The sequence below is a fragment of the Rhinatrema bivittatum genome, chromosome 1, assembly GCF_901001135.1.
Source record: "Rhinatrema bivittatum chromosome 1, aRhiBiv1.1, whole genome shotgun sequence".
In the NCBI taxonomy this organism is placed as follows: Eukaryota; Metazoa; Chordata; class Amphibia; order Gymnophiona; family Rhinatrematidae; genus Rhinatrema; species Rhinatrema bivittatum.
The window spans coordinates 525871516-525897074 of NC_042615.1; the positions used below are offsets into that span (position 1 = coordinate 525871516).

At 44.4% G+C, this 25559-nt stretch overlaps 1 protein-coding gene across 4 annotated transcripts in view; it reads left to right on the plus strand.

The window, feature by feature from the left end:
* Positions 1-12434: 12434 nt before the first annotated feature.
* The window catches only part of SMARCA2 (SWI/SNF related, matrix associated, actin dependent regulator of chromatin, subfamily a, member 2), a 604786-nt gene continuing 591661 nt past the window's right edge, over positions 12435-25559 (plus strand). For 3 of the 4 annotated variants that reach the window (XM_029613254.1, XM_029613271.1, XM_029613280.1), the window contains exon 1: positions 12435-12581. The gene's annotated coding sequence lies outside the window, so the exon portion shown is untranslated. Of the gene's footprint in view, positions 12582-13359; positions 13737-25559 lie in introns of those variants that run through there. The other variant, XM_029613261.1, reaches the window with a different exon arrangement.

Sequence of the window (25559 nt, forward strand, 5' to 3'; positions counted from 1 at the left end):
TGGTTAAAAGGGGAGGTGAAAGAAGCTATATTAGCCAAAAGATCTTCATTCAAAAATTGGAAGAAGGATTCAAGAGAAGAAAATAGGATAATGCATAAACATTGGCAAGTTAAATGTAAGACATTGATAAGACAGGCTAAGAGAGAATTTGAAAAGAAGTTGGCCGTAGAAGCAAAAACTCACAGTAAATACTTTTTAAAATATATCCGAAGCAGAAAGCCTGTGAGGGAGTCCTTTCGACCGTTAGATGATCGAGGGGTTTAAAGGGGCACTTAGAGAAGATAAGGCCATCGCGGAAGATTAAATGATTTCTTTGCTTCGGTGTTTACTAAAGAGGATGTTGGAGAGGGTACCCGTACTGGAGAAGGTTTTCATGGGTAATGATTCAGATGGACTGAAACAAATCACGGTGAACCTAGAAGATGTGGTAGACCTGATTGTCAAACTGAAGAGTAGTAAATCACCTGGACCGGATGGTATACACCCCAGCTTCTGAAGGAACTAAAAAATGAAATTTCAGACCTATTAGTAAAAATTTGTAACCTATCATTAAAATCATCCATTGTACCTGAAGACTGGAGAATAGCTAATGTAACCACAATATTTAAAAAGGGCTCCAGGGGCGATCCGGGAAATTACAGTGCCAGGAAAAATAGTGGAAAGTGTTCTAAACATCAAAATCATAGAACATATAGAAAGACATGGTTTAATGGAACAAAGTCAGCATGGCTTTACCCAAGGCAAGTCTTGCCTCACAAATCTGCTTCACTTTTTTGAAGGAGTTAATAAACATGTGGATAAAGGAGAACTGGTAGATGTAGTGTACTTGGATTTTCAGAAGGCATTTGACAAAGTTCTTCATGAGAGGCTTCTAGGAAAAGTAAAGAGTCATGGGATAGGTGGCGATGTCCTTTCGTGGATTACAAACTGGCTAAAAGACAGGAAACAGGGAGTATGATTAAATGGACAATTTTCTCAGTGGAAGAGAGTGGGCAGTGGAGTGCCTCAGGGATCTGTATTGGGACCCTTACTTTTCAATATATTTATAAATGATCTGGAAAGAAATACGCCAAGTGAAGTAATCAAATTTGCAGATGATACAAAATTGTTCAGAGTAGTTAAATCACAAGCAGATTGTGATAAATTGCATGAAGACCTTGTGAGACTGGAAAATTGGGCATCAAAATGGAAATGAAATTTAATGTGGATAAGTGCAAGGTGATGCATATAGGGAAAAATAACCCATGCCATAGTACACAATGTTAGGTTCCATATTAGGTGCTTCCAGCCAAGAAAGAAATCTAGGCGTCATAGTGGATAACACATTGAAATCAATGGTTCAGTGTGCTGCGGCAGTCAAAAAAGCAAACAGAATGTTGGGAATTATTAGAAAGGGAATGGTGAATAAAACAGAAAATGTCATAATGCCTCTGTATCGCTCCATGGTGAGACCGCACCTTGAATACTGTGTACAATTCTGGTTGACGCATCTCAAAAAAGATATAATTGCAATGGAGAAGGTATAGAGAAGGGCTACCAAAATGATAAGGGGAATGGGACAGCTCCCCTATGAGGAAAGACTAAAGAGGTTAGGACTTTTCAACTTGGAGAAGAGACGGCTGAGGGGGGATATGATAGAGGTGTTTAAAATCATGAGAGGTCTAGAACAGGTAGATGTGAATCGGTTATTTACGCTTTTGGATAATAGAAAGACTAGGGGGCACTCCATGAAGTTAGCATGTGGCACATTTAAAACTAATCAGAGAAAGTTCTTTTTCACTCAACGCACAATTAAACTCTGGAATTTGTTGCCAGAGGATGTGGTTAGTGCAGTTAGTATAGCTGTGTTTAAAAAAGGATTGGATAAGTTCTTGGAGGAGAAGTCCATTACCTGCTATTAAGTTCACTTAGAGAATAGCCACTGCCATTAGCAATGATTACATGGAATAGACTTAGTTTTTGGGTACTTGCCAGGTTCTTATGGCCTGGATTGGCCACTGTTGGAAACAGGATGCTGGGCTTGATGGACCCTTGGTCTGACCCAGTATGGCATTTTCTTATGTTCTTATGTGTGTGATTACACATGCTTTCAGAAAGGAGTTCCTACATGTTTAAGAGCCATTGCTAATGTCCCTTGTTGCTTTGAGATGCTGAGAGTGGAGCTCAGGTGCTGACCTCAATCTGAGCATCAGTCAGTGGTGAATTTTCCATGGCATACCTGATCAGGTCTGAAGGCATACTGGTTGGAGAACATTGTATTCAAAAATTAAAGAAAAGACAGAGTGCAGTCATAGAATTTTTCTGGGAGGGTGGGGAAGGGAAAGGTGGCTGAATATGTTTGAATTATATGACTGCAATTACCAGTTATATCTTCCTAAGGCACCTACTTTTTTCTGATGGGAAATAAGATTTTTGTGTGTGTTGTCCCTCCCCCCCCCCCACCTTGTTTTCCTATGCAGCAGGACCAGGTGTTTCATAGTATATTCAAAACAAGCCCATGGAAACTGAACTGTGAGCAATCATTTTTAGCTTCTTGCCTATTCTGTGCATGTCTGAAAAGGGCTCATGAGCTTCCAACAATTTATAATGAGCTTATTGTAATACATGCTGGACAATGGAAGCCGGCCAAAAATCCCAAATAAATGGGGTGTATGCATTGAACTCCTACATAATTTGCAGGGGTTCAATGTAAACATTTCAAAATGTATGATACAAATATTTGCATTTATCTGTCGCTGTGATAACTTTTCACCATATATTTTTCTAAGTCATGAGTGAGAGTAAATCAAGCCCCAGATGAATTTTCCTCATTATTCACAATCTTGCCAACATAGTTAGGGCATGCTCAGAACACTTCCTCCATTTAGTCCTAGATGTTGGTGGTGTAAGGATCCATTGCTGAATTTTCCTCCAGCCTGCACCACTGCTTAGACTATTGATCCAATCCCCCAACCCTTTTGCCAGAGCTTGGTCCTACCTTACAAAACTTGTACTCTGGCTCTATTCCTGTGTCCATAAGACTTCATCTCCGGTTCTAATTTCAGCATTCCTGCCTGATCTCCTTCCTGTTTCTGGATTCCTAGTTTTTTCCAGTTCCTCACTCCACAGAAAAAAGCAAGTTTTCTTACCGTACACGGTGTTTTCCGTAGATAGCAGATGAATTAGCCATGCTGTCTGGGTACGTCTTCCGTGTCACTAGGTGGCGGAGCTCTCCAAGTCTAGTAAAGTCTTTCAGCTATGTGCTCCCTCTTGTATCTCCCCAGGTATGCCTGAGGCTCCTCGGTCCGAATTAAAGATAGAATGTTATGTTGGAAACAGTCCGGGGAGGAGGGCGAGTCAGCATAGCTAATTCATCTGCTATCTATGGAAAACACTATTTATGGTAAGCAAATTTGCTTTTTTCACGTAGATAAGCAGCTGAATTAGCCATGCTGTCTGGGAGTCCCCAGCTGGCATACTGAGCCGAGGTAGAATTGTATTGTGTTTATTATTGTGCTCAATATGGGAATTATAGGCGGACAGTTCTTATAAAGGCGTTTTATGTGTAGAACATCTGCTCTTCTGTAGTATAGTCCGGCCCATGTGCGCATCGTCTGCAGTCTGTTTGTCTAAACAGTAATGGGATGTGAAAGTATGCAGAGAGGACCATGTCGCCACTTTACAGATGTCTATGATAGGTACTTCATGGATGTGGACGATTGACGTGGCCATTGCACGAACTTGATGCGCCTTAGGTGTTGATGAAAGATGTTCTGAATGATAGTGAACAGGACTGAACTACTGAGGATGAACAGGAATGGACAACAGGTGATGACAACCCATCGGAGGGGGCTCTTGAAGAGGGGGTACTGTTACGTCGGTCGACCATGGGGGCCGTGGCCGACCATTCTTACCCGCGTTTGCAGCGGACCATTAGCCCTGGAGATGCTGAGAGGCCTTCCTCCGAGGCAGGAGCGCTGCCACTACTGAAGCCCCACCCCCTGACGTCGCCTAGATGCTCACAGCGATGTCAGCCTTTCCTCTTAAAGGGGTCAGCGCGGGAAATACCCGGGCCAGCCTCGGAAGTTCCTCACTTCGGTGAGGGTATTTATCCTGCCTTCTATTTCTAACCTGCGAGTTAGCAAGGACTAGATCTGCTCCTGTCTAAGCTACTCTGCCGCTTCCTTGCTGCTGCTGGAAGCTCTCTCTGCCCTTCGGGGTATTCTCTCTAACCTGGGTACCCGCTCCTTGGGGGCCCTTTGCTTTCTTTCAGGTGCCCTACTGGGATCAGGTGCTCGCTCCTCGAGGGCCTGCTCTCCCTGCCTCGGTGCCTGTAACCATCTACTTCTGCCTGGTGGAATCATCTACCTTACAGCTACCATCTAGTGAGTAATCTTACTCTCAGTCTGTCTCATCTACAGCTCTGCCGTGCTGGGAAACCTACACCTGGATATCCCTTACCATCTTGGTGAGATGAGTTCCCTCTGCCGAAGGTCCCTGGACTGCTACCTCTGGATCACCTCACTTCTGCCAACTCTGGTGATATATATCAGCTGTACAATAAAAGACAAAACTCTGTGTTTGTGCATCCTGAATCTAGCCCAGTACTGTGGCTCCCCACGGGGCTCCTCCCCGTGGGCGTGGTCATCTGCCACAGTACTCAAGAACACCTCGAAACCATAACACCAGAGGATGTGGTTAGTGCAGGTAGTATAGCTGGATTTTAAAAAGTTTTGGATAAGTTCTTGGAGAAGGCCATTAACTGCTATTAATCAAGTTAACTTAGGGAATAGCCACTGCTATTACTGGCATTAATAGCATGGGATCTACTTAATGTTTGGGTACTTGCCAGGTACTTGTAACCTGAATTGGCCACTGTTGGAAACAGGATGCTGGGCCTGATGGACCTTTGGTCTGACCCAGTATGGCATCTTAATTGTGTATGCAGTATTGAGAAGGGATGTTTGCATGTGAGGGAGGGTGCCTGTGAAAGTGTGTGTGCCAGCAACAGGCAGCCTATGTGAGGGTATATATGCCAGCAAGAGGGAGCCTGTGTGGTGTGAGAGTGAGAGAGAATGCCTGGGTGAGGATGTGCAAATCACAGGGAGAGAGTCTGGGTGAGGGAATGTGAGAGAGGTGTCTGTGTGAGGGTGTGTGTATACGCGAAAGAGATGGAACTTGGGTGACAGTGTGTGTATTTGACAAATGAACAGAGGGAGCCTGTATGAGGGTATGAGAGAAGAGTTAAACTCTGGGAGTGGAGGGCTGGGGGGTGGAGATAGAGTGGAAGGGGGCTGAGCCTGGAGGGGGAAGAGAGAGTTAGGGGGGAATGGAGGAATTGGGAAGACATTGGCTCACCACTGATGTGCCCCCCCCTGTAATAAGCAAGGGCTGCCACCTGAACTTTCAAAGTGTTAAGGGACAAACCTTTTGCAATCCTTCCTGTAAAAATTCCAATCAATGGAATATCCACTTTGAGAGGCTGAGAACCTCGCTCCATACACCAGGCCTTGAAAACTCTCCAAACTATCATAGGCCAGAGCCGTAGAAAATATCCTGGCTCTAAGCAAGGTGGAACTCATAGCAGGTGAATAATCACGGTTCAACAACCTAGCCCTCTCAAGGGCCAAATCATCAGACAAAATCGACCCAGATCTTCATGAACAATGGGTCCCTGCTGCAACAGATCTTTCCGAGGAGGCAGTCTGAGGGGACTGCCCACCAGCAGTTTCTGCAGATCGGCATACCATGGCCTCCGGGGCCAATTTGGAACCACCAACAGTACAGTGTCGGCCTGATTTGCAATCTTCCAAACAATCCTGCCTATCAGAGGCCAGGGCAGAAAGGCATACAGCAGGCTGCCACACACCCACACCTGTACGAAAGCATCAGTGCCCAATGCTTTCGGATCCCTTCTGCAACCGAAAAACCACAGAATTTTTAAGTTTTTGGAAGTCGCCAGCAAGTCTACGTATGGGCTGCCCCAGAACTCCACTATGAGCTGAAAGGCTTTGTCCGCTAACTACCACTCTCCTGGGTCCAAGCTCTTCCAGCTGAAAAAGTCAGCCTTTATATTGTCCTTTCTGGCAATGTGAGAGGCAGAAGTGTCTTGAAGATGTTGCTCTGCCTATACCATGAGCGCATCTAAATCCTCTGACACCCATTGACTTCTGGTGCCTCCTGATGTTGGCCACAGTTGTCGCATTGTCCGACATTATCCGGACCACTCAAATCTCTAGAGGCTTGGTGAAACACAAGTACAACAGCTGAACTGCCTGTTCTTCCAATCGGTTGATGCTCCACTGTCATTCCTTGGCTTTTCAGCGACCTTGCACCATCAGCTCCTTATAGTGAGCCCCCCCAAACCAAATGGCTCGCATTCATCATGAGCACTAACCAAACCAGCGTCTCCAAGGAAACACCACTCTGAAGGTGATCTGCCTGCAACCGCCACTGCAATTGGATGCTCACTTCCAGTGGCAAGAGAAGCTTCATCGCATAGTCCTGTGGCTGCAGACTCTAGTGGGAAAGCAATGTGAGTTGAAGAGGTTGTATATGCGCCCTCACCCAGGGAACAACCTCCAACATGGCTGCCATCAAACCCAGGACCTGAAGATAAGATCACACTGTTGGGCGAATAGTTCTCAGGGTTTGAACTTGAGCAATCAACTTCCGAATTCGATTCTCTGGCAGAAAACCTATGCCCTGCTTCGTATTGAATTGCAAGTCAAGATACTCCAGTGTCTGAGATGGCTGTAAGTTGCTCTTGGCCAAGTTCACCATCCAGTCTAGATCCTGCGGCAAGGAGACTACCTTGTGAGATGCCCAGTGACTTTCTTCCATGCTCTTGACTCGAATAAACTGCTGCTACCACCATGACCTTGGAGAAGGTTATGGGCACAATGGCCAAGCCGAAACGCAAGGCTTGAAACTGGTAATGACGTCTCAGAATGGCAAACCTTAGGAACCATTAATGTTCCTGATAAATGGGAATATATAGATATGCCTCCATCAGATCCAGAGACGTGAGGTATTCCCATGATTGTACCACCATTATTATGGAGCATACAGTCTCCATTCGGAAATGAGTGACCCACAAATGATGATTTGACTCCTTTGAGATCCAAGATGGGTCGAAAGGACCACTCTTTCTTGGGTTTGACAAAATAGATGGAATTGCAGCATATATTTTGTTGCGATTTGGGAACAGGAATTATGACCTTCAGATCCAATAGTTTTCTGTTCCGACTGTTGCTGCCCGACGTCTCCACTCCGCCCTCCTTACCTCTCTGGTGACTCCTCCCGCGATTGACGGATGTTAGGCTGCCGCGGCGTCTGCCTGCTGTCCTCTCTGGCGTCCCCGGTCCGGCTTGGGCGCTGCCTCCCGCCATGTTGTCCAGCTGCCTTAGGGTGCGCGCGCCACCCGGCCCTGCTTCAAATACTTTCTTTGGAGCAAACCTCAGGAGCGTCCCCCTGTGATGACATCACGCATCCCGGATACAAAAAGCCTACACTACTGCTAGTTAATCGAGTTAGCAGGGTCAGCTATTCTTACTGGTGAACTCCTTACGGATAGGATTCGCTCTCCATACCTAGCCACTCTGCCTCTCCATTATTGGACTTACTCTATTTGGGGTACCCACTCCTCGGGGGCCTCTCTCTTCTCTTTCAGGTTGCTGTCTGGAACTGGTATTCGCTCCTCGAGGGCCCATGTTCCCGGACTCGCTGCCTGGACTTCACTTCTGCCTGGAAGATACCGCTGCCTACACCATCAGTGAGTTACCATCTACTTCTCTCAGAGCTGTTCCCTGGAACCAGGTACTCGCTCGAGGGCCTGCCTTTACTTCAGCTCCTGCGTTCCCTACTGAGAGAAACCACTGTGTGAGTACTCAACCAACGAGGCTCTATTCCAGAACCCTGCATATACTTCATTGTACTCACTATCTGTTTCTCTTCACTACAGCACAGCCATTGTGGGATCGCTGTTCCGGAGCCCTGAGGGACTACAAGCCCAGCCGGGCTTCATCTCTGCTCACTACTGCCACCTCTGGTGACTCCTCAATACTGTTAATAAAAGATCTATCTGTGTTGTGTGTCCTAAGCTGAGCCTGACCTGTGGCCCCTCATGGGACTTCCCCCCATGGGAGTGGTCAGCAGCCACAGTGTCCAAGGGTCCACCCAAAACCTTACAAACAATAACATTTTCTCAATGTAGTTTCCACTGCTGTCCTCTTTTAAAGGGAGTTGCATGGCGAGGTCATAAAGGCTTTAAGAGGAATGCGAAGAAATTCTAGAGCATAGCCATCCGGAATCACTTCCAGGACCCATTGGTCAGTTGCGACCGGGACCCACCTCTGATAAAAGCAAGATTGTGAAGATCGAGGTGCTCCGCTCCCGGAGGCCGCATCCTTCCAAAGGCTTTCTGGGCTGAAAGGACTGAGATCTACCGAAGGGACGACACCTTCAAGTAGTCGCTCCCCTATAAGGACAAAAATGCCTGTAATCTTTAGACTGGCCTCTTGCCCCAAAAGGACACGATACCGGCTTTTTATCTTCTGACATGAAGGGACCTGGGATTCCCCCCCATCTATTTGCCATCTTCTCCAACTCATTGCCGAATAAGAGAACCCTTAAAGGTAACCTGGCGAGTTTGAACTTGGAAATCGTGTACACCAACCAATTTTTCAGCCACACCTAATGCCTAGCTGCTATCATGGAAGCCACCCCTCTGTCGGCATTTCGAACAAGGTCACAGCTCGAATCAGCTAATAAGGTGGTTCCCGGTTCCATTACTGTTCTGCCAGCCGACCCCGCTCCCTCAGTCCCCTGAGACAAAGGCTAGCCTGAGCCACCAGGGAGCAACGAGATGCAATTTGCAAATTCATCACCATGGCCTCAAAGGCCTGCTTAAGGACAGTCTCAATTCTCCTATCTTAAGCATTCTTTAGAGATGCTGCTCCTTCCACCGGAATGGCGGTCCACTTGGTAACAGAACACATCAGCACATCTACTTTCCAGAAGCGCAACTGTTCCTTTGCCTTGGATCCAAGAGGTACAGACCCGCTAAAGCACACCCTCATTTAAAGTTTGCCTCTGAAGCATTCCATTCAAGATCAATTAACTCTTGAATTGCCTCTGTGGGGGAAAGAAATATGACGCTTTGTGTAGGGTGACCAATATGGGGGCCTTCTTTTGCGTACCTATAGAGTCACCACCAGCCACACCAAGAGTCTTCAGAGTCTGAGACAACAGCCTTGGCAACTCATCTCTATGAAAGAAACAAAGCAGTGTCTTATTTGGCTCTAAATCTGGAGGAATGTCCCCCTGTTCCAGAGGGGACAAACCCAAATGCCCAGTCATACAATGTATCCTCATTCACATCTTCCTGAACATCAACAGAGGCTGCTTCACCGCAGTGCTTGCATGATTTAGAAGGTATCACCAACTCTGTTGGGAGAACCTGCAGAAAAGTCTGTAGTTTCTGGGAAAATTCCACCCAGGAAAAGGAAGAAGGGTCCACACCAGACCCCACATGCCCACATTTGACACTCTCCAATATAACAGCCCTTGAAGATGTCTGTCATTGAAAAGGAAGAAGGGGACACCCCAGTTGAGTCACCTTCAGCCGCAGTCCCCTCTGTCTAATGGGATGGACCAGCATTGGCAAAATCAGTAGTAGGCAAATCACCTTGAGCATCCAGACAGCCCTGACACAAACTTGCAGAACTCCCTGGTTGTATTGTCCTTATATGGCAAGCAGCACAGATTGCAAGGAGCTTAGACCTCTTTGTCACTGGCGCCATACTTCCCTAAGCTGTATACGGCTTATTGCACACCCCAAAATAAGGTATGTGCATAAATGTGTGCTCACCAGAAGGCCACAGAACTACACGCACAGGAAAACCTGTATTGTAACTATACTCGCCCTGTTCTCTCTACTCTTTACCTTGAGCTGCATCTAAAATTTTGAGGTATTGCACTTTCTTGTTATTCGTGTTTGGGTTTTTGATTCCTGCTCAACCTCTCATCACCTCCATGTCACTGACTTGCTCTGTGTTATCTCTTGCTATTTTTCAGGAAAAGCAGGCAAATTACAGAAGTGAGTTTTATGACGCTTTGGTGTATACTCCTTTCTCTGACTGCTTCACTGCTATCACTCCATTTTTGTGATGCCTCCCCTGTCTCTCTCTCCCTTCCTCCGTTCTTCCCCTTTTCTCTAATCTTAAAGACTACAATCTAGCCCAGTTTACTTTATATGTTTTTATTAATATTTTTATCTTATATGGTTTTCCTACAGGTCCTACCTGCTTTGTTGTTCACTTTGCTTTTTATGATTTATGTTATGATTTACATTATGTCATATGATTTGTTTTTCATACTATGTCCTGGTCCTCTCTCCCCTCCTTTTTTAGTTGAATTCTAGTTTATAAATGTATTCTTGTGGTTGCCTACCTCCACAATAACTGGATAACAATTTTTTTGTTACACACTTGTAATCCTCTGGTCTCCCTGTCGCAGCCCTACCGCGAAAACACAGCCGTGTCAGGGTTCCCCGGTTACACTTTAATGTTTACCATGTCATTTAATGTTTCATGCACAGTGACTGTGTGCATATGTAAAATAAAAAAATCTTTGGTGATGAACTGTTGTTGTTCAGTATAATTTGTGCCACACATTGTTCTATTGCGATTTATCTATATATGTGTGCTTTTCACTCCGCCCTTCTCTTGTACTATACGCATAAATACAGGCCATGGCTTTAAACGTGCACGCTGTCACTATACTGCTGCACACCGAGAAGGTGCACGGGAAAAAAACGCTGCCGCAGCCTACCATGCTGTTGGAGAAACCAAGCCTGAGAGTGGGGCCTAGCCAAGGCTGCTCAACCTGCCTAGCCCACGCTGCCTTCGCACCTCACTCCCCAGAGAAGTGAGAAGAAAGATGGTAAAAGATGCCAACCACCAACGAAGGGAAGACGACCCAGGAAGGAAAGGAATAGGGGAAATAAAACTTCCCTATGCTTTCATTTTTTTTTTTAACTTTCCTTTGCTGCGCTCAACCATCCCTGGCTGAGAACATGAATGGGTCTCTGGCTACAGGGGGAGGGCGAAAACCATCACTATCAAGCCTTCCTCATGCTCCAATTGTCTTTTTTTTTTTTTTTTTTTTTTTAAATAAGTCCACACCTGAATTGGCTTCCTGACTCAAGATGTTCAACTGAATGAGGAACCCACTGGTTAGCACCTCAGGAGCTCAAGCGATGTTTCCAAACTTCTTTCTTCTTATTTATTTTTACTACAAGCAATCCCCAATAGGGAGATGGATGCCCACCATCTGCTGGAGATGGAGAATACTGGTGGGCTGATATCAGGGCAGGGCTATATGTCAGTGAGGTCAGCTTTACTCCGTGTCATCTGCTGGTACAGGTGCATAACCCACTTGTGTGAATTGGCCTGAGTACAGAGGAAGGTGTGTTATTTACCTGTTACAGGTTTCCTCGGAGGATAGTAGGATGTAAGCCCCCTGCCTCCCCTAAGAGATGGCTTATTAGCTACATTAAAGAACTGACGGGGTCCCTGTACAGGCTAGGACAAGGATTAATCCAGCAAATACTCTGAAGAGTTTCTGAAAGCTCTAGAGGGAAGCTGTGCAGTGAAATTTCCGACTGGGGCTCTCGCCAGTGACATCATTCATCTTGTCTGTCCTCGGAGAACACCTGTTGCAGGTAACTAACTTGGGCTAATTTTTTTTCCTGAACTGCAAGTGGGTTTACTGTTTTCTTATGTTTTTCTACCTCTGCCTGTAGTGTTTCCACTCTGCCCTCCCACACCTAATTTATCTCATCTCCCCACCCACCCCCTTTTATTTGATTTGTCCACTGGCTATTAGCCTTTTAATTTGGTCAGCCCTTTGGGACCTGTCCTATGGCACCTTAACCCACCTAGCATTGTTTCACTCCCTAGGAGTCCCAACGGCCGTTTGGGGGGGGGGGGGGGGGAGATCCATGCCTTCCATTACAATCTCATAGGCAAAGACTTTACTGCTAGGTTACTAGCGACTTCTCTCATCCGTCCAATTTAAACTCTCCTTTTGCCCATTCGCAGAGTCTTCACCGAACAACATAAAGACAACCATAAAGGACAGAAACTCCGCACTGTCAGACCACCAAAGGAACGCCTAGAGGCCCTTAGCTTCCCGGGCCGTTATTTCTAGTGTAAACAGTCGAGCACGCGCCAGCAGGAACTGGAGCCAGCTAGCTCCCGAGCCGATCCAAACCCAGCGTACGTGGGCAAACCGCACTTTCAGCTCCGTGCAGCACCCGCTGCAGCTCCCGGCCAATGGGAGCCCCTCTTCCGGGTTGGGTTGGCCGAAGCGTGCGCGCGCGAACGCCCAGGAAGACCAGGCCGAGGAGGCGGAGCCGTAACGGCCACCGGCGGAGAGTAGGGGGGGGGGAGGCGGTCGGCGGTTTGGGAAGGGGCGTGTCTCCCATCGGTGAAGTCACATCCACGATCTAGTGGTGGAGCGAGCGAGTGTCTCCGTCTTGTTCCTGGATTGCTGGCGACTGGCAGAGGAGGGAGCCGGAACACGCTTCCGCCGTGGAGGTAACCCCCCAGGTCCCGGCGCCCCTCTTCCCGTTTCACCTTCCTGTCTTGCTCCCCCCGGGTATTGGTGGTGAGAGATCGCGGCTCCCCAGGTAGTCAACCCTCTCGGTCTACCTCACCTCCGTCAGTGTCGAGTGGCACTCTGGTTATATCATTCGTGTGGCCGATTACAAACATTGCCCCGAGCCTTGGCAGCCGCTCCGGATAATTGACCGGCGCAGACGAGACCAATACGAGCTAATCATAGCGAATAACAACACCGAGCCTGCGGCAGCGTGATTCTTTCTGACAGCGGCATGAAGGGGCATGTCGACCCCGCCGAGACTCCAGTGTGCTTGGTGCCCTGCTTGCTGTGGTTTTTCTGCAGCTGCCACTATTAACCCTTGAGAGAGTTCCTGCGTATCTGATGTGTACCTGAAGCTCCTGCAAATTATACATTTCTTCCATCCATGGTCTGCAAATCCTTCGGCGCAGCTTGTAAATCTGTTAAATGGGGCGAGGGGTGCTGTGCCACAGAGGATTTCTCTCGTCAATCAATAGTTGCTTGAGAGAGGTTGGGGAGAGTGTTATGGATGAACTTTCTGCTCCCCTCCCCCAATTACATGATTTGGTATCCAATTTAAAGTGTCAGGGGATGCATGCGTCCAGTGCCTCAATTTGGTTTAGTCTGCATTTTATTTCCAATTCTAACAATCAGACCAATCGACTTCCAGAAGCAGTTGCTTCTGTTTTTTTTTTTCCTTTGAACCTTTTTGGGGGCTTGCTGTTTTAACTATTAAAAATTGAATCGCTTTGGTGCAGGGCATTTGTTCCTAATTTTTGCAATGCACTGTTACCCCCTCCCCCTCGTTTGCAAGTTGTGTACAGTACTTCCATGCCATAGTTACAGGATCCACACAGCCCCCTCTCGAGCCTGGAGGTTCTGATTGGTTGCAGATGATTTGTTGCTACTTTCCCCCCTCTAAATGTGTACGAAAGGTGGAGATTAGACGGGCCAGTCAGGGCATCTGGGAGGCCATGATCCGGATCAGAATAATCTCTCAGTCTGCCAGTCACCGCCAAGGTTTGCAGGGTGTCTAATGGTACAGGGCAGACAGCCGCCTAGCGCCAGAGACACAGGGAGAGAGAGGGGATTCTGCTCACCCCTCCTGCCGGGTAAGCCTGTCTGCGCTCTCTTACTTATTTTAGATCATTTGCTTTAATTTTTTTTGTTAATAGTAACGCATGTCTGCAAGCTGATGGAGATTCATTCAGTTCAATTTCCAGAAAACAGATTTGGGTTTTCTCCAAGGAAGGGGGAGAGGGAGAAAGCTAACATGTATGTAATGTTTGTCCCCTTCCTCTTTCCCCCCCACGTCTCCCGTCTTTTAGATCAGTTCTATTTTCTATTTGTCATACCTTATCTGTCCATCTGTGTAATCTTCGTAGTCGGGTTGTATGCGTTTCCGGTCCGTTTTTCACGCTTTCTGTGCCGTGAGATCTGAAATTATATTGATTGATTGGTAGCGAACCGACGTTCCGTGCTGGAAGTTTTGGGTGTAAGGCGAAAAGTTCGCGATATGTATTTTTTTTTTTTTTTTTGTGGTGGAGCGGAATACATAATTATATTGCTGATTGTGTCTTGCAAGAGAAAATGTAGTAGGTTTAGAAGCAGGCCTGCTTGCAGCTAGTGGCTTGCCTGAGCGCTGCTGCCTGTGCTGAGTTTTATGATAGAGCAGAGCGAGCGAGCGAGCGAGACGAGAATCAGGAAGTCGAGAGTGAAACACAGACATGTTTGATCATTATGACATGACGGAGGCCGGGGGAAGGCGAAACCGGGCCTAGACATTTTCTCAGCAAAACACGACGTGCAAATGAATCATTACCCTCCGATTTCTATAGGTCGGGAGCATAGCGCTCCTAAAAAAAAAAAAAAAAAAAAAAAAAGTAAGGCACGGATCTCTTTCTGGCATGGAAATTGGTATAACGTTCGGGAATGATCGATTGGGTGGAAAACTTTCGAATGAAAAATATGGCTCTGCTGCAGCTCTGCCTAGCTTTTTGGTGAACAGGAGCTGTAAGGGAGGTGGCGGCTCTCGCATTGAGGCCTACCAATTGCCAAAGTCGAAAAATTCCGGATCATTTGCCGACGTCAACAGGGCTGCCCTGCTTTGCCCTTCCAACTCGCGTAAACTGACGTTAAAAGTAGTCGAGAATGGCTTCACCTCTTTATTTTTTGTCCCCCGGCGCACAATGAGGCAAATAGTGATCTCTACTTGTTTGTTAAACAACTATTTAAAGTCCGACGCGCTGTTTATATCTTATGATTATTAATTGCTATTTTTCACCGCCTTTGGATAAGGTGGACTATAAATGGAAATAAACTGTCAAAACGTGTGCCCAAACTTCTGGGACTTTTCATGTAGTATCTGCCTGCTATTAATATGTTGGCTGACTAAGAGGGGGATATTAGCTGTTGCAGTAGTGCCTTTATATTGTTAGGATCTTCTTTTATTAAAAGCCTTGATTTTTGGGACACTTTATCCTAAGTGATTTTATCCATAATTCTTGTTAATGTAGGTTTTCTTATTTCCTTTTAGATTTGTTATAACATACATTTTTTTAAAAATAAATTTCTTAAGTAAACTTTTCCAGATGCTGTATAGGGTTTCATGCTTTGCCTTTGGTATCCATGGCCCAGTTTACTAAGTGGTTTCTCATTTTGTATTTATCAAAAATCCCCAGCCAGTTAACATAACATAATAAACGTACATGAAAAGACCAAAATGGTCCATCCAATCTGCCCAGCAAGGTGTTCAAGTTTCTAACTGCTGCTTCATGCCCCTCTCCACCTTGTTCAGGTTGGAATTGGTGCTCCATGCAGGTCCTGACTTGAAGCATTTTGATTTTAGATACTACTACAGAAGGTTATAATAAAGAAAAAAAACTGGAGCACAGATCTGACTGAAATACACTAATTTGGGAGCCATAGAAGTTATTTAGATTTAGTGAAGTTTATTATTTGTATAGTGTATACCGAATGTATTTAGCACTGTAAAGAGATACATAATGGAGAATCCTTAAGTTCATTCTGTTTATACTATGGCAAATATCACAAATTGTTTCAGGGTTAAGGTAGAGAATTTAATGCAGTTATTTTTGCAATGTTTTGTTTAATGAGGATCTGATTTCCCTGACATTGAATTATACATTTTCATTGGGCTGGTCATGCTTCGGATTTTAAGATGGCATTATTCCATAATATGTTGTATCTTCTATTTAGAATTGGAAGTTTTGGAAGATCAAGTTAACTTGTATGCTAATTGAACAAATGTTCAAGTGTGTTACATATTTAAGTCCTTGGGGATTTGGTGGCTAAGTATTTTTTCCATAACTTAAAAATGTGGAGGAAAGGTTAGTTTTGACCAAATAAGGTCTTAAGGAATTTTGCAGTAGTTGCAGAATAATAGGAAAAGCTACTGAATAAGCTCTTGGTGTATCACAAGACTGTCAATCTTGTAGTATAATAGTTACATGTAAGGAGGTGGAGCAGCTGGAGATGTGTGCATTTAGAGTATTGGTATGCTAATAAAGGCACACTTTCTCTTCAGGAGTTTAATTGGCCTTTTATTCCCACTGGCTTTGGTCATTTCTTTTCACAAGTCATTTTGTTCTTGACAAAAAGTGATGTACCAGTAGGTCATGATTCTACCCTGTTTTTATGCCCATGTTTAATATTTTAGCAACTTGAGGCAAAAGATCCTAACAGTAATGAGCACATAAAGTCCAACACAAGTATATCATTTAATGCATTTATGATTCACAGAATGATGCTTCATTAAATACAGTATGACTATTTTGAGTGGTCACATCACTAGGATTACATTACTATGATAGGTCACAAAAAATATATATGGAATATTTTCAAAGATCTCTCAGATCTTTTCTTTTGTCACTTTCTAAAGTGGTTGTGAGCATTTCATGTCAAGTTTTAAAAGGGTTTTGACCAACACTGGGAGGCTAGAGATTGACAAGATTATGGTTTTTCACCTAACTTTATTTCTGTATTGTTAATGTCAAATTTCATGTTCCTTTTTGAGAGAAATGTAATTGAAATTAATATTTGCAGATACCTTATTATTTCCTAGCTTTTTCTGACTGCTCTTTTAAAGTTAGGAGACTAAAACTAATAGAAGCAGTCACTAGATAGAGCATATGCTCTATGTGTCGCCCTACTTTTTTTTTTTTTTTTTTAAATCCTGTTTTATTTCTCCTTCAGGAGCAAAGCAACATTTCTGCAGCCTGTGAGTGCATAATCAAATAGTTCCTCACAGATTGTCAATGTTCCTGTATTCAATAAGATACTCAAATCCACTGGAGTATAAGATTCCAGGTATCATGAATTCACTAAGAGTACTTGGTGAGAGAGGACAACTTATGAAAGAGTTGGGTGTAATCTTGCTTAGATTTCAGTAAAGCCTTTAACACTTTCACTGAATAGACTACTAAACAAGCTAGGTATCCTCAATGTGGATTTTATCCTATGACTTGTGCCAAAGTGAAGGATCGTTCCAGAGCTTTCTAAAAGATTTATAGGCATGCATGGTAGTTTCCCACGCCTGATCAGTACTTTTTTTTTTTTTTTTGTGCTATTGTTGAATGAAGGCATTTGCTGGATTGCTCCCGCGGCCATTTAAAAAAAAAAATTACTGGCTACTTATAACATTTTTGCTCTTTTTAGTGTTTTCTTTCACTAAGCTTTTTCCCATTACCCCGTATTAGCCTTGTTGTTTTTCACTTTCCCATGCTTGATGCATTTTCCCTGTGAAAATGTATTCACTTCTTGATTTTTGTGTCATCTTTGTACCTTCAAAACATGCCTGAAGTTCTTGCAGAAGATTTTCCTCATGGATCATTATGCTGAGTGCTACAGATGTCTTTTATATGGCTTCTGATCAAGATGTCACTGAGAGTATTTTGAGCCCACTAAGGGGGACTTTGTGCTTACCTGTCCAGTGTGAGTAAGTTCAGCTCAAAGCTGGTCACGAAACTGAAGGAGAAGGTCAAGGAAGTCAACAAGATCATGCTGGTAGCCAGGTCTAGTTGAAGCTGTCTTTAGCCTTTTTGACACCTTGGACTGAGAAATAAGCTGAGAAACTGGGCCACATTTATTCTTGCTGTGATTTGTATAGTGCATACTGTTCATTACCTGAGGACTCCCTGAGGACTCAGGTAATGAACAATACAAGATGTATGTAGTGTTGTACAAAGGCACATAAGAGACTGCAAGCTCCAAGGAGTAGGGATTCTCTAGCCAGGACAGGCAGATAATACATACAGGCAAAAAAATAAATAAAAGGGCTTTAAATTCCGCTAGTTGTTATAGAAACTTCAAGGACTTAGCTTGTAATTCAAAGCGGGTGATTGCCTGTGGATGAGGTTGTCCAGGCTCTGAAGCCCCCTGGGGAGCCCTGACCTCTAGCTTGGAGGCAGAGCTGTGCCACTCTCTTCCAAGGGTCAGTTCCTGGACATCAGGCAGTTCCTCTGCATGACCTTCAAGGATGTGGAATCCCCTTCGAGGTATACCCCAATCTCTTCTGTGGCGATGTTTTGTGCGGAGGTAGACAAAATGATCTTGGAGGCATTATTTTGGTGCTTCGTATGCACCAAATTGCTTATAATGGGCATTTTGCTAATTGATACATTGAGTGACCTATCTTCGGTGCCATCACCAGGTGGTGTTTTGTCTTCTATTTTGGTTCCTGCTGCTTTGAGGATGATGTTGACTTCCTTGGCACAAATAATTCTGCTGGTAACCATCAGAAGTTCAGTTTTGGACAGGTTTGCTATTAAACCTGTGCCATTGGTACCTGAGCAGGTCCATTTTATAGCAGTGGTTCTCAACAGGTGTGTCTGGATACACTGGTGTGTCCTGAGGACCTGGGAGGTGTGTTGTAGGGCCAGCAGATGGCTGCCTCCTTATCAGCCTGGGTGGGAGTTGGTTGACTTCTCTTACATTGGGCCTGATGGGAGGCTGCTCTCACTTCCTTCTCCTCTTTCTGGCCCAGTGGGAGGCTGTTTCGCTCTGATCTGGGTGAAGGAGGAGACATTGCCAGCTTCTGCTGTTCTGGGCCTGATGGGATGCAAACTTTATTTTCCCCTGCTGAGTCTGGGAGTGAAGCTGCTGCTGCTGCTGATCTCTTCACCCTGTGGAGGTTGGAGGAAAGGAGGTTGGGGATGCTGGGAAGATGAAGATGGAACGGAGAGGGAGTGTGGGGGCTGCTGAGCAGGAAGTGGTGGGTTGGGGTAGCTGGGCAGGCAGGAAGATGGGATGAAGGGGTAGGGAGAGTCAAGCAGGGGAGAGAGGGAGCACAGGGAAGAGGATGTGGGGGAGGGGGTCAGGATTGCTGGGCAGGGATATGAATGTTAATGGATGATTGAAAGGGAGTAACTGGGAAAACTGAAGGATGATGGAGGCATGGAAGGGGAGTGACAGGGGTGCAAGAGCCATAATATGTCAGTTTTGGGAATGTGCATTTCCTCTATCTTTGTACTTTGCTTAGTGTAGGAGGATTCGTATTTCTGTTTCTAGTTCTCCAGTTTTGCACTGCATGCAGAGTGGCTTTTTGAGATTTTCATTCCAGTTTTTGTCTCCATGTTTGTAATTTGTGGTCTTTTATTCTGTATTTGGTGAAGGTTGGATCTGTGTGTGTAATTGAGATGAGGTATTTTACTAGTAGGTAGGGATTTGTATCTATCTATCTTTGTTGCATTTTCTCATTCTCAGTAGGACATGCATTGGTGCTGCACCTCTGCAGTTGCATAGGAAGGGCTATTGCTGTTTGAGTTAGTGTTGCAATGGTGTACAAAGTTTGCTACACAAGTGCTGAGTGGGATTTTTTTTTTTTTTTTAAGTTTTTGTATTTTACAATGCACCTGGTAGTAAGGGAGTTTGTGTTTCTATTACAGAGATAGCACCTGAATCAGAATATCTTTTTTATATAGCGAGTTGTATTTGAAATATCCTAGTTCTGCTCTGCATCCATTGTTTGTGGATGCAGAGTTTACATTTAGCCCCGTGATGGTCAAGTGTTCAGTATGTCACGCCTGAAAGCATTATCTGCCAGGTGAGTCCCAAGAGAAAAATGGTTGAGAACACTGTTCTCAACCATTGACACCAGTGTTTGGTGTTGAAGCTTGGGGCATCCTTGGTTTCCAGGGAATCCATGTTGAAAAACGCTGCCTTGGAGAAGATGTGCAGGAGTGGCTCACTGACTTTCCATGCTTGAGCAAGAACATTTTTTGAGGATAAGTGACAGAGAACATGGACCTAATTAAAGGCCATTAGACCACTCCAGAACCTGCCTGCTTTCACCTTTGATGCCTTTTGGCATCTCGAAGGTTACAAACTGTATTTTCCCCCGACGAGGTGCTTCCAGGGGTCTTCTCGTACCAGATTCCAGGGTTGAAGACTTGCCAGCATGAGCAGAGAAGCTCGAAACGCAACACTCCTACCCTATCAAAACCAGGGTCAGATATCTAACTGGGTGCAGGGGAAATAGCCAGATATCCAGCCTCCCTGTAGCACCAAGATACATTTTTTTGTTGTTGTTGTAAACTGTTAACTCTTTATAACCGCTTAGAGTCTTCTGGTTTGTCAAATTTGCTTCCAGACTTCTCCTTTTTGGAAATCTCTCCAAGTTCTCCACCACAAAGGGTGTTCATGCTCTTTTTGTACCATAACCTGCCCAAGTTGGAAAATTCCTCCTTCTTACATGCCCATGCAGTTGAACTTCTCCCACTATAGAAGAGTGGGGATTTTTTGCTAGGTATTTCCTTGTTCCAAAGAAAACTAGGGGATTCAGACCCATCCTAGGCCTAAGGGACTTTAAACTCATTCCTAAAAAATGAAAACTTAAAGATTCCCTAGGTACTATTTTTACTTTGCTAAATCAAGGAGACTGGCTTTCTTCTCTGGACATCAACGAAGTATACACCCAAGTGACAGAAAGTTTTCAAATTTGTTGTAGGAGCACAACACTTACACAATTGTGTTCTGCTTTTTGGCCTAGTATCTGCTCTGCAGGTTTTCAACAAATATATCTGGTTGTTGCACCCCCAACTTCTGTAAATATGTTTGTGTGTATGTTTCTCTGGGTGGATGATTTGACCGTTCAAGAGCACAGCTCAAGCAGGGCAAACAAGTATAGATCGCTGTCCAGGTGTAGCAATCACTGGGGTTCATCTACTTTCTCAAGTCTCATCTGAGCCCTTCCGCTCAAATGGAGTTTATAAGGGCTGTGCTTGATGTGACTTGGAACAAAGCCTGTCTGCTTGTCGTCAGAACCTAAGATATTGTGGCTGCGGTAGGGAAGATAATTCAGTCGATTGATACCAGTTTGATTTATGTTGAGAATTCTAGGCCTTATGGTTTCAACATTTTGTGGTACTTTCATGGCATGCCTCCATATGAGGCAAGCCTAATCGATTCATCTTGAACATGGAACTGCTAAGAACGATTAGGGAATAGTTTGTCTGGACAATATGCTCAGTTAAAATAATCAGGTTTCATCGATGAATTTGAAAGTACGGGCTCAACAAACTTAGATAATTAAATGTCAAAAATTGAAGGCATGTGAAATAAATATTACAAAACTCCAGTCTAATGAAGCTGTGTAAATAAATGTTAAAGGTACTATTGTGCTATATATTAAAATGGAACATCTTGAATTCTGCAAAATGAAGAAATTGATGCCTGCAACTTTCCCATAGTGTAAAAGTTATCAACAATTGAGATGTTAAAAAAATACTTTTTGGAAGTTCTAATGCCTTATCTCTTATTTTTAAAGTGTTTTCTACCACTAGTGAAGGAAAGAAGCCAATTTAGAGGATAAATTTGAACTATCACCACCATATTGTCTTGATTTGTTGGCTTTCCTGGAAAAATACTGCAAGGTGTTCTGGCAACTTTTTTCATTTTGTGTTGGAACCTGAGAGGGTCTATGTTTTAAAACTTGCTTTCAAAAATAAAGATGTTCTTTTTGAAAATTGGAAAGTGCGTATTTTCCCTGATGTGCCAAAGGCACACAAAAGAAAGGAAGGCAATTCCTTGGGTTCAAACCCAGAGTTTTGCAGGTTGGAGTGGTGTGTGTGTGTGTGTGTGTTGTGTTTTTTTTTTTTTTTAATTTCCCTGCAAATGTATTGTTATGTGTGTGGGATTTTTTTATCCAACACAATTATATTTGTTTTTAAGTGATAAGATTCTTCTTGTCTCTACTGAAGCACCCCCCAGGGTTGGAGTATTAAAGATATCATTTTAGTTCCCAGAGTCTCCAGAGATAGTGAGGCACCAAGAGTGTTAGGTCTGTTTCTTTTCTTTTCTTGCAAAATTTTCTTTCTCTTTTTTTTTGTTTTTCTTTTGCTTGGCTGTAAGATCTATGGGTGTGGGTTTATTGGCCCCTAGTTTTGTGGACTGTTGTCTGAGGGGTGTTACTATTTACTGTGCTTCCTCATTCTCTTTTTCTATTGATTTTGTTTCCTAGTATTCCACACTTTTCTTAACAAGTATATTCTTGTATGTAAATTACATAACCATATATAGAGCAGATAATATTTTTCTCTTTTTCTACCATTTTAAGTGGATTCCAAATTGAACATCCATAAAATAATACCAACTAAAATATAACAAATCATGCCGCTAAGTTGTATCTAAAAAAACCATGTAGACCCCTGGTTAATTTAGCAGCACTCATAAGCTGTGTCAGAGCATGGTTCCTCCATGAACAAGCCCCAAATGCCTTGGTGAACATTTTCACCCTTAGCAACTCTGGAGGTGAGTTCCAGATCATTGGGCCTGCTTCTGCAAATGGCCTTTCTCAAGATTCACAGAATTGTCACCCATGCAAAGGGGACATCTAAAAGATTACTCCGAAAAGATCTTAATAGCTGTGGAGATCTATATATTTTTAGAGGCAAACTGATGCTAAAAGGCATCTTGGCATTCAGAGCCTTGTGAATTACAGTTTAGATTTTGAATTTAATGTGGCACTGCACCAGAGCCAGTGTAGGGCGCACAGTTCTGGAGTATTTGGTCATTCTTCCAAGCTCTGGACAATACTCGAGCTGCCGCATTTTGTACTGACTGTAGAGTTTTACTAGTTGAAACTGGCAAACTAAAAACAGCCTTACAGTAGTCCAGCCCTGAGATAATACATACTTACAGCACTGTACAGATATCATGTACAGCTAAAAATGGTTTGAGTTTCCTTAATAGGCTTTTCTTATAAAATGCATTTTTTTTTTTTTTTTTTACAGCAATCTTCACCTGATGATGTAAAGATAAGGCTGAATTAAAGATTGATGCTCTACCTGAGCAAGCATAGAAAAACAAGAATTTACCTCATGTATCAGGGTGTGGTATTGGTTGTTTTCTTATGGGATAATCCTAAGGACTACCTTACAGGAAAAAACTGTGTACTGGGAAACTGGCAAAGACGGAGACTGTTCCTTTGGGATGAGTTTAATTTTGACAGTCCTGACCAGGGAGGTACTATTCTGCTCCAGGAGAAGATCTGAAGGCAGGCTAGCAAGAGATGCCTTCTTCCTTCATTGTTGGGACAGATCTTCTGCATGTATATCTTCTGCTACTCCTGGTAGTTAAAATCATAGTAATACTTACAACTCAGAAGAGACACACGAACTATTAGCCTTATAACTCCTTTATGGCTGAAACCTATGTGGTTTCCTTTCCTTTTGGAGATGAACAGGCTGGAATCTTATCCAAGCTTATTCATTTAAAATGATGGGTCTTTGCTCCACTTTGATATCTGTTCCTCGTGGCCAGGATGCCATGAGAGATTAATATGCATCTGTGGGCTTATTGCTAAAGCTTCGCAAAAACCTTCTGGTTTTTAGAAAGCAGGTTACAACGAAATCCTAACCTTTTTTAAATGGAGGAAGTTTGCTGTCTGGTGTGAGGGCAAGTTCTGAAATCCTCTCTCTTGCTCTACACACAAACTGCTTGAATACCTTTTTACAATTCTCAGCCTGGTCTGAAAACCAACTCTGAATTCACCGTATTGCACCTGGCATTTATCACCACCTGTAGAACGGTTTTCGGTTGTCCAGTCTCTACTGGCCTTGCCTCAGTTGAAGCCTCCCCTAAAGCCTTCTGCAGTAGTATGGACTATCAACATGATCTTAATGGAGCTAAGGAAAGCCTCCCTAGGGCTTAATTTGAAGATAAAAAGGAACTGTGGAGAGGGGCTGAAGATAGGCAGGGCCAAGGGCAGGCATGAACTTTCTCTTTCACAAATACCCAAACACAATCTTCAAACTCTTAACATGCTAGATGAGCACTGGTCAGCAAGGGATGGCTGAAGGATGGGGATGCAGGATCACTGAGGTAAAGAGGAAGAAAGGCAGATAGAGAGAAAAAGCCCCATTCTCTCTATCCCCTTCCTCCTCCTCTGCCCCTCCTTTCCCTGGGAAATCGCTCTCTCCAGTAATTCTCCTCCTGTCCATCCTTGGCCAGTAAAATACAGGCCTCTTCTTCAGGACCGAAACAACTGCTCGCCTCTGCTTTGGGGGGCGGGAGCAGACTGGTGAGCACAGTTAGCTATCCTCAGTGTCCTTGGATGGTGTATAGGGTCTGGGGTTCTAAAGCATAACCTATTCTTTGCCTCCTTGGGAGTGAAAGGAAGAGAGCAATGCCACATGCTCTCCTCACTCACTTTCTTAACTCTCTCTCTCTCACTACACTACACCACACCCAATCCTATTTCCTCCCCTCCTTCACTCTTTCTCCTCCCTCTCCAATTTCATCACTTACAGACTGATCATCTTACTCACTCACATCTCATAGTCCCTCTGATCCCCTCACTCACATCCCCCAGCACCTTTGATCCCCCAATACACTCTTTGTTCCTCTCCCTTATATAGCCCACAGCCTCCCGATCACTTCACTCTTTTGCCATCCCATAACCCACTCCTCTCATTCACTCTCCTGTCCCTTTTGACCTCAGCAGTGTGGTCGCCAGCAGCAAAGGTGATGGGGTCTGGGATGCTGGTGTGATAAGCCGGAAGCCAACATACTCAGAAGTGGCAGCAGCAGTGGGGCTGACAGGCATTCATCCCGTCTTTTTTTTTTTTTTAACCTTAGCTGTTGTCCTTCTTAGGCTCAAATTGTGCCATGAAATTGGACAAACATCAGTCATGTGGCTGCCCATGTCTCTGGGTAAGCAGCTCTAAAACTCTCTGGTCTTCTCTGCTTCCTCCATGGGCTGGGGGGGCCATATGTGATCCATGCAACTACTGGCTCTGGTCTGTTGCCGCAGGGAAGCCAGACTTGATATATACTGCTGATTCTGCTCCGCTTTCTCAGGTCCCCGAAGAAAGATGTCAGAACGCTGCTCTGGGTTGGTCTGCCAGAAATTAAGCCCTTGGTAATGGACACCAAAGGGGTTTGAATTAGCACAAGTTTGAAAATTGTGAGCAGTAGTGCCATTCATTAAGGCCAGGGTTGAAGCCTTGACAATTGGCACTGTTGCCTACAAGTTTCAGACTTGTGCTAATTCAAACTCTTTTTGTGTCTCTTCTTTGCTCTGCAGTGTCTTTCTTCCCCTTCTGTTCCCTGCAGTATAGAAGGAAAAGTGACAGGTGTGCTGGGATTAAGGAGCAGAGTAGCTATTCTGTTCTCTGTCTGCTCCAGGTTCACCCCCTCTTTCTCTTTCCTGCAGGCCGCCTGGAGGGGAAGGGTTGGAGAAGAACAGCCCTGCTGCTCTGCCTCTTATTTCTGAAAAGAGCTGTGTTCTTGGCCGATCATCCACAAACTAAACCTTGCTCGCTGTATTTATTATTGTGAGCTCAAGTACCTGACATGGAAGGGTGCATCTTTGACGGCTGTCTCTTCAGTCTATAGAATTGCACGTTTCAGGCTTTAGTGACTATCATTATATTAAGTTCCATCACAACAGGATAGTGCCTTTGCACACAGCCCAA